Below are 14,443 nucleotides of genomic sequence, written 5' to 3' on the forward strand. Positions count from 1 at the left end.
ACTCTGCCCACCACCTTAGCATAGAGACATGACTGTTTACACATTGTTAAGAGGGAACAAAATCAGAGATGATTTTAAAAATTGAAAGTGGTAAGAAAATGATTAATATTTCACCTCGAATATATGTATGGGATAAGCCAAAAAATGCCATGTGTGCATATATTTAGTTCTCATATAACTTTACATCAGTGTATACACTTCAATAGCTGGTAGAAGGTCGCTTTAGACTTAGCAACAAATGGATGTATGAACAGTTTTGCAAAACCCAATCTCTTTGTTGATGGAGGAGCCTCTGGGTCCAGTTCAGTCTGGGAGAATTTTCTCCATTTTTCAACCATCGTGTTTTCTATCTCTATACTTCTTCCTAGGATCTCTTATTATGAAACATTTTTTTGAAACACTTCAGAAGATAGCAAAGGGATTTTGGAATACTGGCTACAGGTTAAGCCTACAACCATGTACAGTCCTGTCATACAACTGTGTCAGACCCACTTCATTCTGATGCTGATTCCACACAAGTTTGACACAAGGGAAGCCATATTGTAGAAAAGAAACCATATTGTAACTTTGAATGACCTCTGATTAACTAGCCCAGACATGTTCTGTAGATTTTGTGGCCCCTCCTAGCTGCTTTAACATGAGAACTTTGTTCTTCTGAGTTCTCTAGGAATGTGATGACCCCCACACACACGCCGGCAGAGAGCCTATGGTGATAGCCATCATCAATGACAACTGAAAGATCAGGGTATAGGGCATTGCTCCATTCTCTGATGCATATCCAGTAAAAGAAAGGACTATCAGGAACTGGGACCAGATGTCCGCCCCACCCAGAGATCAGCCACCTCCCCCACCTGGAGACCAGCCCTGTATATAACTGGCCTGTAGTCTTTGTTCTGGGACATGGTTCTTTGGGACATGAGTTGGCCATCTTCCTTCTTGCTGGCAAGCTGTAATAAAGTCCTTTCTCTCCTACCACCTTGCCTCCTGGCTATAGGCAAGTCTTGCAACGAGCAGATGACGCCCCTCCCCCCCCACCCCCCCCCCCCGGCCCGCCGCCGGGTGGTAAAAATTTGACTTCTGCTTGTTCTCTTTATCTACCGTGGGACCAAATATTGTGAATCATACCTGTGACTCCTCCTCAACCAGACCTAACCGTTAGCCGTTAGAATGACAGTTATGCAAGTCAAAATCCCAGCTGAAAAACACTGAGGTTTTTGCTGGTGGTGGTGGTGGTGGTTGTGTTGGTTTTGTTTCAGCTTATTTTTGCCTCTGAAATTAAAAGCACAGTTATGGACCTGGACTTGTGGTCCTCAGGTATGAGGATGAACAATAAAGCATCCACTGGCACCTTGTCCCCACATTGTTACTCTGTCTCCAGTCTCCCTGTTTGTGTCTCAAGCAAATAACTCTTGTCCTTTGACACCCTAGCCCAGAAGAGCACGGAAGCATCCTTCCCAGTTGAGATGTGTAGTGTATCACCTGACAGGATCTGGTGCAAATTATGACTCACCAGCCCTCTAAATGAGACAGAGCGGACTGATGAGGGGTAGCATGGAATAAAGAGAAGGTAAAGCGCTGGAAGTCAGGAGGTTGGATCCTAGCCCTGGCTCTGCCTGTGGCTCATCACTGAAGTGGGGGCAAGTCCCCGCCCTGCTCTCTGAGCCTCAGAGCCTCCCATCTGAACTGAATGCTGCCTGGGGAGCCTAGCAGCTCAGAGGAAGTCAGACCTCTCCTAAAAGGGACTTTGGCTAGAAGATGGCCTCATGGCCTCCAAGAGCTTTATGGGCCTCATGGAGAAGGGCTTACACAAGTAGGAGAGACGAGTGGTTCAAGAGAATGGAGGGCTGAACCCTCATCACACAGCTTAGACAGGTAAGAGAGGATGAGTAAACACTTACAGTCACCTAGGCATCTAGCCCCTGCCATATCGTTCATGCCAAGGGCCAACCATTCTCTGCTTGGATACCAACAATGGTGAACTCACTCCCTGTCAAAGTAGCCCCTTTCATTTTACATTATTAGTGCACTAGAGATGGAGACAAGTGGGTACTTTCAAGAGATATTCACAGAATGAAAGTGACGAGAGGGAGACACCAAGGATGAAGCCTAGTTTCCTGACTTGTGAAAACACATGGATTGGCAGTGCATTTACATAGAGAGGAACAAGTCAGGGGCAGGTAGAGGAAGATCGTACATTCAGTCTTGGACACATGACTTTGAGGAGCCATTGAGACATCCAAGCAAAAGAGAGTGGTCAGTTGAATATTCAGATCCAGAGCTCAAAGGAGCCATCCAGACTGGAGATAAACAAATTAGAGTTGTTTTTCTAAAGATTGATAGAGGTAGTCATTGAGGAAGACAGCATGGAATGAAAAGGAGATAAAGGGCCTCAGATGAGAACTTGAGAAATAAACCCACATTGAAAAGGCAGGTGGATGAGAGAGCCAGCAAGGCGGGGGAAGAACCCGGGCAGTGGCTTCAGAAATCACCAGAGGAGGGTTTCAGGAAAGATGAAGTGTCAATAGTGCCAAGCGTGGCTGAAGAGTCAAGTGAAATAAGGACTGAAAATGGCCACGGGATGCAATGAAGTGGAGAGGCTTGGTGACTTTGTTAAGGACTATTTTGGTAGACTGATGGGACCAGAAGTTAGGGTAGAGAGGGTTGAGGACTGAGTGGGAGGTGAGGAAATGGGGCAGCAAGTGTAGACAACTCTGTGGAGGCATTTAGCTGTAAAAGGAGAGGAGAGAGGGGCAGCTCTGTGTGGGATGCACAGCATCAGCCGCTTTCTTACGTGGGAAAGGGTTTAACATGGCTCCCTGTCAATGGGATGATCCAGTTGGGAAAGAATGATTGAATACACAGGAGAGAAAATGTTGTAACAGCTCCTTAGATGGCAGGAAGGGACGAGACCCAAAGGACAGAGGGAGGGACTCTTTCTCAGTGTTTCAGAATTCTCACGGCTGAGTTTCTACCATGGCTGTAAAATAAATAACTGGATTTGTTTTGTTTGTAGTACTAAATCGATTTTACAAAATTACAATTTTACAGTTTCCTTCACATGTATGTTGCCCTTTTTTGCTGTCTTCATATCTCAAAATTATCCAATTCCTATGAAACGTTTAAAATGTAACAAATATCTACAAAAGTTACAATACCTGAAGAAATGTTATATTCAGAGAAATGAATTCAAATATTTTAGAGAAAGAAAATCTAGAAAATGTGCTTTAGTATACTGTGCCGGAGTATTCTCCAATCTCATCTTCTGAGCGACTGAAGAAAATGTAAATGGAAAATAAGACAACAATGTGTGTGATCATCAATCAGCCATCTTTTTCTTCAAAGAATAACCATTGAGCCAACAGTGACCCAGGCTGCTCTGGTCCTCTGTTAACACCCATGCGGCTGCCCCAACCATCTGACCCCTTACAGAACCCCTGACTGGTGGCCTTTGATCCCTCATTCAGTGGCAGCTTATAGAACCTCACAGAGACTCAGAGCCATTCTCATATCAACTCAAAAGAGGGAAGGATCTCTTCATAAGGATCATCACTCACAAGAATCACTCTCCTTTCAAGGTCAAGTACCATGAAGCCACTGAGGATCTCTCTCACCTACTAGAGACTGAGACTCATTTCCTCACAGCCCATTCATTGAGAGATTCCTTTACTCACATTTCCTGAGACGCTTCATGCAACTCACAGAGGAAAAGGCTATGGCAAGTGGATAACGAAGATGACCACAGCCCTTCACCATAAGTCTTAGATTCATAGACTCTAAGAGGATTCTTAGGAACCGTGGGTTAGTGGGGATCATCCAGTCCAGTCTCTCACCCTTGGGGGTGCCCTTATCAGCTTCTCTAACAATGGCATTGTGGCTTCTATTGGAACCCTTGACTGACAGGAGGATTCTATCTCATGAGGCTGACACTGTCTTTGAGTTTCTAAAGGGTTCTCCTTAGGAAGAGGGGCCTGATCCCAAAGAACCTAGGATAGAACCTCAAAGAAGCAGGTTTCAACTTCACATGAGGCAGAAGATCTTGAGAGCCATCCAAACAGATCTCGTGGTCTCATCCTCAGTTATTCGCTCTCCTTCCTTCTGATATGGGTGCTGGCCTGTCTAGCCCACTGATACCAGACTTCCTGGTATCAAGCCATAAGTCTTCTGGGAGCTTCTACTAGTTTGTCCTCATGTCCTAGTTATGCTCATGGAGGAACAGTGGCCATCTCATTCTTTTCTGAAGAAGAAACCTTCAGAATTCGATAATAAGGTCATGTCCTACCTTAAACCAGTTTAACAAGGCAAAGGAGCCCCAAGTCCACCTAGCAGACTAAAGAGAGAGAGAATGCTGGGGAAGAGCCCTCCCCTGACAGAGACTGGTTGAAAGCAGAGGGTGCAGGAAACCGGGGCTGCCTCTCAGCTCTGCCAGCAGTCAGAGCTCAGCCTCCATCTGCAGGGCCCCCACCCACCGGAGCAGAGACACACACCTTAATTGCAGGGGTCATGGTTTTGTTTACATACATGGGATCAGACTTCACCTAAAGTCCTGCAACCTGCATTTTTGAGTAGTGATTATGGACATTATTCATTTTTTTATTATGCACATCTTTTCATATCCGCACATATAGATCTACCCCATTCATTTTACAGGCTGAGTAGGTTCCATTGAGTGGATGCACATAATTTATTTACATAATCTGCTCTTATCAGACATCTGAGATATTTCCAAGTCCTTCCAAAACTACAGTGACAATTCTTACGCATACATTTGTGTGCATTTCTGTTAGCATTCTCTGGAATGCGTGAATACTTTTTCTTTCACTTTTTCTCTATACTAAACAATTCGCAGCTTTTTGCACACATCTCTGTACACATGCGTAGTATTTCTAAGGATATACCCCCTGAAGCAGAACTGCTGGGCCAAAGGGGATAAATATTTTAAAAATTTATTGCCAAATTGCCTTTCTAAAGACCTTACTGATTTATATACTCTCACCAGTGAGAGAGACTATGAGCGTGTCTGCTTCCCTCATGTCTACTACAACTCTGGTTTTTTTTAACTTTTTAATTTTTGCCAATTTGTTAAGTGGAACAGGGACTTTTTTTTTTTTAAAGATTGCACTTTCCTGGTTATTGGTGAGGTTGAGCATCTTTTTATGTCTTTGTTGATATTTTTATTTCTTCTTCAGTGATTTGCCTGTTCAGAGCCTTTGCTGGATTTTTTTTGGAGTTATGTCTTTTTCATATTGATTTGAAGGGGCTCTTTATATATTGAATGCCTTATTAATACTTTATCTGTTTTATATGCTACAAAAATTCTCTCCTGATCTGTCACTTATCTTTTAACTTTGGTTATATTAGCCCATTTTGCTGTTGACTTACTCAAATTTTCCCATTGGTTTGTAAAGACATTTTCTATCTTAAGGATATCTATCTTTGTCATAAATCTTGCAAATATGTTCCTGTTTTCCGTTTTGTTTGGGCCTCTGTTAAGTTAGAGGAGATGTTATGTTTATTTAGGCGCAGATGCCTTTGTATAAGTCTTTAGGTTCCCCCTCTGAGAGGAGATCTTCACCAATATCATCTTCAGGTTTCCTAGCCTCTTTACTCCATCTGGAATTTATTTTGTTGTGTGGTATGCCATAGGAATCTCACTTTTTTTCCCAAAATAGTTGGTCAAATTTCGCAATATCTTTCATCGAGTTAGTCATCCTTTCCTCTCTGGTTTATAATCCCAACTTACTCATATATTTTTTATTTGGCCTTTAAAGAGGTAGAAATGATTATTATCAACAGTCTTGACTTCATTTACAGGGGAGAGATGAACCGTTATTTGTCTTGGATGGGAAAGGAGAGTGCGGTGGGGGGTAAAAGCAGAGGGAGGTGGTTAAGAGAGTCATGGAATTTGTTGTGAAAAAGGAAAGTCTGAGAACGAAATGGCAAAAGAGAAAACTCCTGAGTCACAGAAGGAATGTGTTATCAACAAAATCATGGCCACAGGGAAAGAAGATTTGGGAGCGCCTTAAGAAGAAGATGATGCGAACAGAATTGAGCTGGTTATACTGGGCTCCCGCTGAAGGGAAGAGGCCTCCAGTCTCCCTCACTGTGTAGCCTGACACAGCCGGACACAAAGCCTGGCGCCGAGTGCGTGTCACGTGAGGGTTGTGAATTAATTAACAAATACAAAGAACCAGCACTGTGGCTATATATTTAAAATATATAGACAGCTTTATGTTGTAATATTTATACATCTTATATATGTTATATATAGGTAATACGTATTATATGTAAAACACATATTAAGCTTAGGCTTTAAAATAATACACGTTTCTTATTAAAAATAGAGAGAGAAAAAATAGAGAAGACCAGAATAACGCTAACTGCCTTTCATTGAGCACCTACTATGGTCCAACTCTTCATTAGCTGCCTTCCGTATATTTTACTTCATAAAGAAGAAAATGAAATAATTCCACCCCCGAGATTAGCTCCCGTTAACACCCGGTACTTCTTCCAGTCTTCTCCTGATAGACGTCTGCTGACAATAGCCAACATTTATTGAGCCCTTACTCCACGCCCAGAACTAATAAACCACTTTATTTAAACCTTGTTTTAAAAAATGCTTTTTTAAACCTTGAAACAATCCTAAGCAATAGGCACTATTATGGTTTTAATTTTATAGATAAGGAAATCGGGACCAGAGAAGTTGTGCTCTCTGTGCCCGTTCTGTGTACTCAGCGCAGTTTACTTTTCATCACTTAAGTTTATATCAGAGATGTTTTCCCGCATCATTACTTATCCCACAGAAGAGGTCACTTAAAAGCTGCATACTACTCCCTCACATGGGCGTGTCGCCACTTATTTAACCATTTCAGTATTTCTGTTCAATTGTTAGTGATTTTTTTATAAAACAGATACTGCTGTTATGAACACCCTTGTACTTAAAATTTTGTGCATATCTGAGCACTCAGATAAAAAAAGAAGAACAGTGGAATTACTGAGTCAACTTTTTTTCCAGGCTTTTTCCACATATGGTCAAATTGCCTTCCAGAGAGTTCCTGCCATGTTACACTCCACTGGCAATAAATAAAAGCACATATTTTATGCCCTAGCCCACACTCAGTATTATTAATTTTAAGTCCTAACCTATTTAAATGAGTAAACAATTATGAATCATAATTTTAGTTCATTTTTATCATAAAGGAGAATGAAAACAGGCTTTGGTTCTTCCAAAATCTTTAATTAAGCATCTGTCATATGCAGGCACTCTTCTAGGGGTTGAAGATGGGACAGGGAACAAGGCGGTCCCAAGCCCGCCTTCTCGGGCCTCACAGGAGACACGGAGTGAAGGAATCCCAGCTGTAAGTGCTACAGTCAGCTCCTAGTAGCACCTGGCGTTTATCAGCCTCTTTTAAAGTAAGCGCTGCAAACTATAGAATCTTCACAACAACCCTTTTGGGTAGGTACTATTATTACTCCCATTTTACAGATGAGGAAACTGAGTCACCACAAGGTCAAGTAACTTGTCCAAGGTCATCCAACACATAAGGAGCAAGGGCAGGATTCAAGCGCAGGCAGCCAAGCTCCAGTGTCCTCGCCCACTAACCACACTGCCCTGCCTGTGTCAGGCTGCACCGAGACACTGCAAAGAGCAGAAAGAAGACACAGGAAAACAGAAAAATGAGAGCAAATGGATTTGAACAAACAGGAAAAGACCAGAATGGAAGGAGTTCATTTGGGTCAGAAATATTACCATGAGGTGCTCAACAGTCTCTTTCCTCTTTTTTTTTTTTCAGGGGAGTAGGTGAGGACGACATGTGGCAAAAATCAGCAGAGCATACATACGTTGGACAATAAACCTGGAACAGTCCAAAGACAGAGGAAAGGAATGGTCTAAATTCTCCTGCTATGAGGCAGCAGAGGAGGAAAGAAGGGAGAGGCCTCTGCCTTCCTGGACCTCAAGGAATGGGAAACATAAAGTGTTCAATCCTGGCAGCGTTCAAAACAGAGCTGAGAGGAGAAAATAGAAACTTGTACTTTTCCTGGGCTCCTGGCCAAGTGATCTCCCAGCCTGGCCTGCCGCCCCCACTGGCAGGACCTGCGGGCAGGAGACCAGGGGGCCACCTTCCTGTGGGCTGCAGCGCCACCTAGCAGGTGCGTTGGTGAAATGACACCAGAACGGCTCAGGCCATCCTGGAGTCCTTCAAAAGACAAGTACACACTGTGCCATGCGCTGAGGTCACAGGAACAAGCAAGTCTCTGTCCTCGAGCAGATTACCGTCCGTCTGGGGAGATGATCTCAGGTTCCAGAGCAGAAACTTCTGCAAGTGTTTGGGGAACAGAAAGGAGTGAGGCTGACCTTCGTGGGGTTGGGGCAAGACTCCACAGAGCAAGCAATATTCAAACCAGGCCTCTAAAGAGGAGTAAGGATTTGTCATGCAGTAGAGGCTAGAAGAAACTTCCAGGCAGCAGGGCCGGAGGTTCAAAGGCCCAGAGGCGTGTAAGAGTTTGGTGCATTCAGGAAAGGTTGGAACATTCAAATCGCAAGCCAACAGCAACATCACAGATCATCAGTTTAACTTCCTTGCTTTACGGATGACGTTACCAAGATGCAGACAAGGGGGGCACTTCATGCAGATTCACACACAAGTTAGGAGTATCCGCACTGGGTCCCATTTCTCCTGCCTCTCGGTTCCGTGCTCCTTCCACTGAACCCCGGGAGCCCGAGCTCTCTGGGGAAGGTCACTGTCTCCTGGCAGGGCCCAATAGTAAGGCTGTGCACAGGGAAGTTGACCTTGAACTCAAGACATGCTTGGGTTCAAAACCCACCTCCACCAGTGGCTGCACGACTTTTGTCAAGTTATTCTCTCCAAGTCTCAGTTTCCTCATCTGTCAGATGGAAATCCTAACAGGCCCTACCTCGCACGGCTGTGTGAGAGCAGAGAGCGTCCATCCACTTTCAGTGATTGGTGCGATGCCCGGAATATGCTAATTCCTCAGTAATCAGAAATTAAAGACTACGATTTTAATGTGTCACTTTTTTATCATAATATTACTGGTATTTTTCGAAAGTATTTATTATTATTAATTGATTGTGTACTATTTATTATTTTTACTATTTCTTAAGTATTGAGAACTTACTGAAGGAGCTGGGGCTGTGCTGTCTGCATAAGAACAAACACAGAAGCTTCGGTCCTGTTTTCAAGACTTGAAAAGCTGTGCTGGAGCAGAAGGAGTGGAGGTGGTCTGAGGGGCCCAGGGGGCCGAGCCAACATGGGCGACATCTGCAGGACGGCGGGTTTTACTCCGTCAAGAAGAACTTCCCTGCCCTTGGGCAGCCTTGGGAGGAAGGTATTTGCTTGTTATTGGAAATGTTCAATCTGAAACCAGATGAGCATTTGTCAGGGCCACACCCTACCTTGCATAGGGCAGGAAGTCATCTAGTCCATTTCCCTATCTGATGCCTTAGCATCTAATGGAGCTCTGCTTTCTAGGGGAATATCATTTGGTAGGTCATCTGGGGAGACAGCTGACTATGTTTATAAATTTCAGAGTCATGAGCAATGCTCAAAGAAGTCAGGATCCAAAATGCATAACCTTGTTTCTCAGAGTAATTCATTAGATTTTAGCTAGAAACGCGAGGAAGAGCTGAGATGCCCCTGTCAGACTGGGGACAGGGAGAACGAGCCAGGGGAACAGCAGGCAGCTCAGCCTTATTCCCCGGGTGCTGCCTGGAAAATGTGTCTTCATTCGAGAAGATGGCAAGGGCTTTCACAGTCCTGATTGCCACAGAGGGTATAGAGGTATCATCTTAAAATCATTAAATAACAGAACACAGCAAATGCTCACTATTCAAACATTTATGCAGGCTCTGCTATGTACAAAGCACTTTGGAATATTAAAGCAAATCCAAACACCAGAGTCTACATGAAGCTGGGAGGGGGACAGTCTAGGAAGGTAACAGAATAACTGTGCTCCAGAGCCGGAAGGCCCAGCATCATAAGGGGCTGTGTGACTCTCACCAGAGGCAGCACTGGAGGAAGGTTTTGTGGAGGAAGTGAGAGTTGAGCTGGGCCTTTAGTAACACATAGGATTTGGACCCAAAATGATGGGCGGGAAGAGCTTCTCAGGGGAAATAGTAGTGTGGGCAACAGGGTGAGGGGCCTGAAAGTACGGGCTTGGGCAAGGGGCTAGAGCCCCGCTGTGCCTGGAGCATGGGGAATGTGAATGGGTGGTGTGGGCCATCAGATTGGAGAAGAATTCATCCAGCAAGTCCACTCCCAGGTAAATACCCAAGAGCACTGAAAACGTGCGTCCATATTAAAAACCTGCACACCAGTGCTCACAGCAGCACTACTCTTAATAGCTGAAAAGTGGAAGCAACCCCATGTCCATCAACTGATGAAGGATAAATAAAATGTAGTATAGCTATACAATGGAATATTGCTTAGCATTTGGTAATAAAAAAGAACGAAGTACTGATACATGCTACCACACAGATGAAGCTTGGAAACGTGCTAAATGACAGAAGCCGGACACAAAAAAACACACATTATATGACTCCATTTATATGAAAGGCCCAGAATAGGCAAATCCATAGAGACAGAAAGATTGGTGGTTGCCTAGGACCAAGGGGGATGGGGAGATTAGGAGCTGATGGCTAAAGGGTATGGGGTTTCTTTGGGAGATGATGAAAACGTTCTAATGCTGATGTTAGCAATGGTTGCCCAACTCCATTAATATACTAAAAAACCATTGAATTCTGCGCTTTAAATGAGTGAATTGTGTGCTATGTGACCTCTATCTCAATAATGCTGTATTTTAAAATACGGTCCTTCCCCAGAGTTAGGGGGAGGAGCAGTGGGATAGACCACAGAGAACACCAAGTCTGACCTCCCGGCACAGAAGGGGACAGTGAGGCCCAGGGAAGAGAAGGATTTGTCCTGGGTCCCACAGTGAGCCAAGGACAGAGCTGGGACTAGAATGCAAGACTTTGCCCACTGCCTCAGTGTCCCTCCTCTCACACGGGGCTATTCCCATTGCTTTTCTGCTCCTAGAAACCCATCCCTCTAGCCGAATTCATAGCTGCGGCCACCTGAGAGTTTATCTGGGGAAACAGACAGAAGTGGAACCCAAAGATTTGTTTCTAATCTCAAAGTTGGAAGAAAGGCCATAAGGGAGGGGTAACATTCCCACCAGATGCTCATCCAGCAACCTTTGAACACCCTTGATGACAGGGAACTTGGTACCTCCAAAATATCCCCCTCCCTTCTTCGAGCAGCTTTGCAGGAAAGAGAGTTTGATCTCCCTTAAGCTTTCTCTTTCTGAAGGGAGATCTAAGCGGCACTCTTTAGCCAGACCTCTGTGGGAGGCCTTCTCATGAACCACAATTATGTTTGCCTCTCTTTCCCTCACTAAAGGCTGCTAAAGGGCTGGGTTTGATTGTGTGTCCTTTTCTCCTGAAATACAGCCAGGCACAGAGAGGGAAGTTCTGAATGTTTGGGAAGGAATAAGTCAACCAAAGAGAGAAACCTTAAGATTGTATGCTTCTAAGCAGGCCTTTCCCCTGGAGAGTTTCTCTTTCCTCAGTCTTGGTGACAGTACCCTATCTTGATGCTCCACACATTTCTGGGGCCCCTCCACTGCCTTCACCCTGGTCTTCTGCTCCGTGAATGATGGCATTTTTTGAAAGTTAAACTGCAAATTTTCTGGCTCTTCCCACTGTTAGAGAATTCCTCTTCTCTCAGCTCACTCCAGGACTCTCCAGCCAGACTCACCCTTCAGGGGAACTTGGGCAGCAATTCTGAATGCCACCGGACTTCCCAAATGAACATCCCCCATGACTGCAGACATCCAAACCGACTCATCACACCTTCACCAACGGGAGCACCCTCCCCAGACTTTCCTGCCTCTTATTAGTACCTAATAGGGCAGAAAAATATTTTGATAAGGTAACAAGTACATTTTCATTCTCATTTTTTTTTTAACGCACAGCCCTTCTCCCATTGAAAGAAAATCAGGAGGCTAAGACATTCAGGACTTACTGCCTCCAAGCGAAGCTGGCATAGCTGAAATGTAAAGGGAAAGCAAGAATCAAATTCTTGGCTTTTGAAGAGGGCTTTTGAAATTCATAGCAAAAACAGTCTTGAAAGCCAAGATTTTGGTTTGGAAGAGCCAAGCTTTTTAAGATGGAATAGGGCTCTGAGTTCTAGAAGCATGGTTTGGGGTATGAAAAGCTAAGGAACAGGGGCTTTAATTCCAGCCATTCATGGCTTTTCCTTCTCCCTTTAAACATCCCCATCACAACAGCTCAGTCACTCCCACATCTTCGCTCCTCCCCACCTGCCCTGCTCCAGGCTGCCCCTCACCACTCTGGGCCTGAGATATTGTAACAACTCCTTACCGTATACAATGGCTTTCCTTCATGCTCCCCCAGCCGTGTTACACAGCCTACCTCAGTGAGCTTTCTGAAATGCTACCTCAGACTCCTCCAATGTCTCCCCTTTGCCCACTGGAAACAATGTATATCAATTTGATAAATACTCACTAACATCTGCTAGATGCTAGGCCTTGTGCTAGATTGGGGTCAGCCAACTACAATCTCTGGGCCAAATCAGACCCACTGCCTGTTTTTGTAAATAAAGTTTTATTGGAACACAGCCCCACTCACTCACTGACATATTGTCAATGATGGATTTTGCACTAAGAGGGCAGAGTCAAGTAGTTGTGACAGAGGCAGTATGGCTCAAAAATCCTCAAATATTTACTACTGGTTCCTTACAGAAGAAACTTTACTGACCCACATGCTAGATGCTGAGGAGACTGCGGTAACTGAAACTGACATGGTGCCCTGCTGCTGACAGACCCATGCCTTCCACCTCCCCTCTTGCCTACCACTCTGCCCTTTCTCCCGTCACCCTCTATCCATGAGTCCCCTTGGGGGACACTGGTCCCTAGATTGTTGGAAATCATCCATCAGGAAAAATACTTCTTTTAATGGCAGAGGATTGACATAGGGTTGTCGGGTAGGTACATTTTTAAAAACCAACTACCACCTAACATCACTATCATTACCCTTTTCTAAGGAGAAAAACACTTTAACATTAAAAAGTAGCAAGGATAGCTCTAAAAATGAAGAATAATTCCTCAAGCTACATTAGGATTATGAAATTCATCCTACGGGCTTTATTTTTCCCATTTTGCTGTGAGGGAAGACCATTCTTCACGAATCATCCCAGGTTTGTGGTCAGGCACATAGGAACCTTAGATCTAGTCTGGGCAAACTGGAGTATTTTGTGTTACCCGAATTTGTTATGAATCTCCCCCTGCAATTCCATATCCCGAAAGCCCTTCCGCCTCCTCTCCTGCTCACTGTCCAAGGCCCCGCTCACAAAGACCTAAATTCCCAGCTGCTCAGAAAAGCAGCCAGGCTGCGGGCAGCACGGATGAGTGATATGACTGTGGGTCTCTGTCAGCCGCAGAGCAGGGCAACAGGAGGCCAGGAGGGCTGCCTGGAGTGTGGCCCGTCCACGGTCCGCACAGGGGCACCCATTGGACACAGCATGCTGACAGCTCCACAGCAGAGGCTCTCACCCAAATGCCCAAGAGGAGAGCACCAGCTCCCTGACAAGTCTCTCACATGACCCCGGATGCCATGAGGGCCCCGGGCAGCCACGGCCAGCTTGCCATCAGCAGACTGTGGCAGCAGACGCCAAGCTAGGTCGCCTCCCTGGCAGGCAGCCCCAGGATACCGGGTACTCACCGCTCACATGAAGCTTCTGGAATTCCCTTAAATAATGTCAAGGTCTGTGGAAAAACAAATTATGGCTCTACCATGAAGAGAATCCCAGCAAGGCCAGGCGCCAAGTGCACTTTTCCGCCTGACTTTCATTCAGGGACATTCTCCAAAAGCCCCTGCTTGCCCAGCACCTCCTCCCTCCCCGGGTGTGTGTGTGTGTGTGTGTGCGCGCGCGTGACCACTCGTGAAACTCCTCCACCACGGCGAGACACGAACATTAAGCACCCCACCTTTTTTTGCAAACAGGGGTGGGACAGCATTTTTCTAACTGCCGTCCGCATTAGCGGTTAGAGGTTTCACTGTTCTTCTGAGCTGGCCCATAGCCAAGTGGTTTCACTTCTTGGTCCTTCCCATTTCATCCATTTGTGAGACAAAGCGGGGAGAAAAGGTTAAATTTCCAAGGGGAAATTAGAAACCCTGAGGCAAAACTGGAAAGAAGTTTTGAGATCACCTGGCCCAAACACTTCACACTACAAAAAGGGAAACTGAGGCCCCGCAGGGGAAGAGAATTGCTCAAGACCCTACTGGTAGAGCTGGAAGTAGAAATAAGACCTCCTTGGTCAGTCCAAACCTCTTCAGCGGTATGCTGAAATGTCCAAGTTGTCATTTGCTATAATCCAGAATGAAGGTAATTTTCCTTCTAGAAAATGG

The 14,443-nt window shown here is 45.1% G+C and overlaps 1 long non-coding RNA gene across 2 annotated transcripts in view; it reads right to left on the minus strand.

The window, feature by feature from the left end:
- The window catches only part of LOC123289365 (uncharacterized), a 57,104-nt gene extending 43,174 nt beyond the window's left edge, over positions 1-13,930 (minus strand). The window contains exon 1 of one of the 2 annotated variants that reach the window (XR_011506318.1): positions 13,757-13,930. This is a non-coding gene — a long non-coding RNA (uncharacterized lncRNA). Of the gene's footprint in view, positions 1-9,135; positions 9,625-13,756 lie in introns of those variants that run through there. The other variant, XR_011506317.1, reaches the window with a different exon arrangement.
- Between the last annotated feature and the right edge of the window lie 513 nt (positions 13,931-14,443).

The sequence above is a fragment of the Equus asinus genome, chromosome 10 (genome assembly GCF_041296235.1).
Source record: "Equus asinus isolate D_3611 breed Donkey chromosome 10, EquAss-T2T_v2, whole genome shotgun sequence".
In the NCBI taxonomy this organism is placed as follows: domain Eukaryota; kingdom Metazoa; phylum Chordata; class Mammalia; order Perissodactyla; family Equidae; genus Equus; species Equus asinus.